The sequence below is a fragment of the Colobus angolensis genome, unplaced genomic scaffold (assembly GCF_000951035.1).
Source record: "Colobus angolensis palliatus isolate OR3802 unplaced genomic scaffold, Cang.pa_1.0 Scaffold247, whole genome shotgun sequence".
In the NCBI taxonomy this organism is placed as follows: Eukaryota; Metazoa; Chordata; class Mammalia; order Primates; family Cercopithecidae; genus Colobus; species Colobus angolensis.
Window position 1 is genome coordinate 1981128 of NW_012115677.1, and position 3948 is coordinate 1985075.

Consider the following 3948-nt stretch of genomic DNA (forward strand, 5'->3'; position numbering starts at 1 on the left):
AGGAGGCAGAGCTTGCAGTAAGCCGTGATCGCGCCACTGCACTCCAGCCTGGGTGACAGAGCGAGACTCCGTCTCAAAATAAATAAATAAATAAATAAATAAATCAAATAAATAAAAATAAAAGTTACAAAGTAACTTGAGCCATAAGAATTCCCACCTTCTTTCAAGGCTTGTCCCATCCTCCCTTCTTTCCATTTGATTAGCCCAAAGTGAAGATAATGAGAGTAACAATACTAGTGACAGTATTGCATAAGTGTGATTCTGGTCTGTAGTTGAAAATACTAATACAATTTTTTGTTTGTTAGGGTCATAAAGTAGATATGAAATCATTTCACATTTTCTGCTGCTATATCCTTTGCTCTCTGAAAATCAAAATGGTTGCAGTAGTGAAATACCAGCATCAAAACTCATATATCCTCAGTGAGAAATCTGGAACCATGCACTTACTGAATCCTAGAAAAATAAATCTTTGGGAGAAATAATTTAGTCCATTACCCTGCTTGGGTCTGCCCTGAATGCATCTCAGGTAACTATTATCACGATCAACACCAAAAATATACTTTTAATAGAGCTTCACGTGTGGTAGCCATGAAATGCTCCTTGCAGATCTGCAACTACAGGGAGTGTAATCAAGGGAATCCTAGTGGCTGATACACTCTGAAATCAATTTTAGCATTTTAAAAAATAGCATCTTTATTGAGATATAATTCACCTACCATAAAATTTCACCCTTTCAAAGTGTACGAATTAGAGGTTTGGGGTATGTACACAAAGGTGTGCAACCATTACCACTATCTAATTCTGTAACTTTTTTTTTTTTTTTTTAGACGGAGTCTTGCTCTGTTGCCCAGGCTGGAGTGCAGTGGCGCGATCTCAGCTCACTGCAACTTCTGCCTGCCAGGTTCAAGCGATTCTCCTGCCTCAGGCTCCTGGGTAGCTGGGACTACAGGCGCACGCTACCATGCCCAGCTAATTTTTGTATTTTTAGTAGAGATGGGGTTTGGCCATGTTGGCCAGGATGGTCTTGATCTCCTGACCTCGTGATCTGCCCGGCTCGGCCTCCCAAAGCGCTGGGATTACAGGCGTGAGCCACTGCGCCATGCCTAATTCCGTAACATTTAAATCATCCCAAAGGAAAGTCTGTATCCATCAGTGGTCACTTTCCATTCCCCATTCCTTCTAACAGTGGCAGCCATTAACCTACTTTTTGTCTCCATGTGTTTGCCTATTCTTCTTTTTTTTTTTTTTGAAATGTGGTCTTGCTCCGTCTCCTAGGCTAGAGTGCAGTGGCATGATCATAGCTCACGGCAGCCTTGAATTAACTCCTGGGCTCAAATGATCCTCCCACCTCAGCAGCTGGCTGAGCTGGGACTACAAACACACATTACTATGCCTGACTGGTCTTCATATTTCGTATACATGGAATCATACAATCTGTAGTCTTTTGTGTCTGGCTTCTTTTGCTTACCATAATGTTTTCAAGGTCCATCAATGTTGTATAATATCAGTACTTCATTCCTTTTCTTCCCTCTCTTCATTAAAAAAACATGGAAAAACATACCTAATATGAAATTTACCATCTTAACTATTTTTAAGAGTACAGTTCAGTAGTGTTAAGTACATTGTTGCTATGCAACAAATCTCCAGAATTCTTTTCACCTTGTGAACCTGAAACTCTGTGCCCATTAAACAATGCTCCATTTCCTCTCCCCGCCCAGTCCTGAAACCACCATTCTACTTTCTGTCTCTATGAATTCAGCTCCTCTAGGTACTTCATATAAGTGGAATCACAGAGGAATTTGTCTCTTTGTGACTAACTGTTTACTTAGCATAATGTCTGCAAAGTTCATCCAGGTTGTAGCACGTGTCAGATTGTTCTTCCTTTTAAAGGCTGAATAATATTCCATTGTATGAATATAGATACTTCATTCCTTTTATGACAAAATAACCTTCCATTGTATGGATATACTACATTTTGTTTATCCTTTTATCCATTGATAAACACTTTTGGCTCATATGAATAATGCTGATATGAACATTTGAGTACAAGTTTTCATGTGGACGTAGGGTTTCAATATTCTCTTGGGTATGTACCTAAGAGTAGAATGACTGAACCATACGATAAATCTATGTTCAACTTTTTGAGGAGCTGCAAGACTGTTTCCCAAAGCAGTTCCACCCTTTTACATTCCCACCAGAATGTATAAGGGTTCCAATTTCTCCTCATTCTTACCAATGCTTGTTATTGTCCCTCTTTTTTTATCATAGCCATCCTAGTGAGTGTGACTTGTATCCCATTGTGGTTTTGTTTGCATTTTCCTAATGACTAATGACAGTGAGTATCTGTTCGTGCTTATTGGCCATTGGTGTATCTACATGGGAGAAATTTCTATTCAGATCCTTTGCCTACTTTTAAATGAGTTATTTATGTTTTTATTATTGAATTGTGTTATTTATATACCCTGGAGACAAGTCCTTTATCAGATATATGATTTGCAAGTATTTTCTCACCTTCTGTGGGTTGTCTTTCACTTTTTGTCCATCCCAGCATTTGCACTAAGACCGTGCTGCCCATCGCGCCTCCCAGCAGGCAACTGAGCAGGGAGGGGATAATAAGGCAGGCTCATTCCTGGAGACATGGGACTTCTCTTATGGCCGAAGGTTTTTGTCAAACCTTCCTTACACTGCTCAGTGGTCCAGGATGCTTCATCCAACCTTCCCTCCTTTTCTTCTTCGAGATCAGACTTGCATTGCCATCTGATGGCTCTCAGCCTTCTTCTTCTGCCCATGTTCTCTCACAGCAGAATTTTTCTTAATAAAATATTTGCACATTTAATTACATCTTGGTGTCTGCTTTTCAGAGGATCTGGACTAACACATCAGGCAATGACAATGCCTACCCTAAAGAATGACTTTTAAAGTTCAAGGCCAAAGTCCTTCTGTATTGGATAGCAGCAGCAATCCGAAGCAAGAACAAAGGTAGAGATCTGGACTCTCTAGTTGACCACAGAGTTTCTACCCAGTGAGAAGGATGATGATTTTTTTGAGCTGGATAAATCACACCTGGATTTGAATATCAGCTCTGCCACTTACTAATTTGGTGCCTTTGACAAGTTATTTATCCTCCCTGTGCCTTAGTTTCTTCATCTGCAAAATGTCAACAACACCAATGCTGTCTCTCTGCATTTTTTAAGATTAAATAAAATAATGTAAAAATTAACTAGTACAGAGTACAGAGCGGGAGCTCACCAAATGTTGGTTTTCTTTCCACACCCCTCGGTCAGGCAGTATCATGCTCAGTTAACTGTTCAAAGGCAAGTCATAACTTGGCTGGATGATGGGCTGCACACACTTTATAGGAGTAAGCTAAGTGGGGAGCATAGAGTTTTTTCCCTTGCCTTTCCCTGATCTACTCTGGCCAGCTATTGCCCTCTTAGGTTCCTGGATACTCAAGAGATGAGCTTTCCTGATGGATTCCAAAGAGGGACCCAAGAAAAACACTGCCCTGAAGGAAAAAGATAAGGTGAGCCTAGAACCCCTAAAGCACAATGCGGTCCCATGAGAAACAAGCTCTCATATGTTTTCTGACAGTGACACAGGTGCCTATGAAGGAGGTGGCCCAGGAAAGGGGCGGGGGAAGGAACAAAAGAAATTCTGGAAAATCTGACAGAGGCAATTCAAGTTTCTGGAAAAGTTCTTTCTAGTGGTTTGTGAGCGTGTTAGCAATAAGGCAGCACACATGGATGTCCGTGTCCTAAATAAGTAATCTTTCCCCTTTGTTTTCTCTAGCCAAGATTGATGTGGGTCGGGCATGGTGGCTCATGCATGTAATCCCAGCACTTTGGGAGGCCAAGGTAGGTGGATCACTTGAGCCCAGGAGTTTGAGATCAGCCTGGGCAACATAGGCTCTTGCAAAACCCCATCTCTACTTAAAAAAAAAAAAATTAG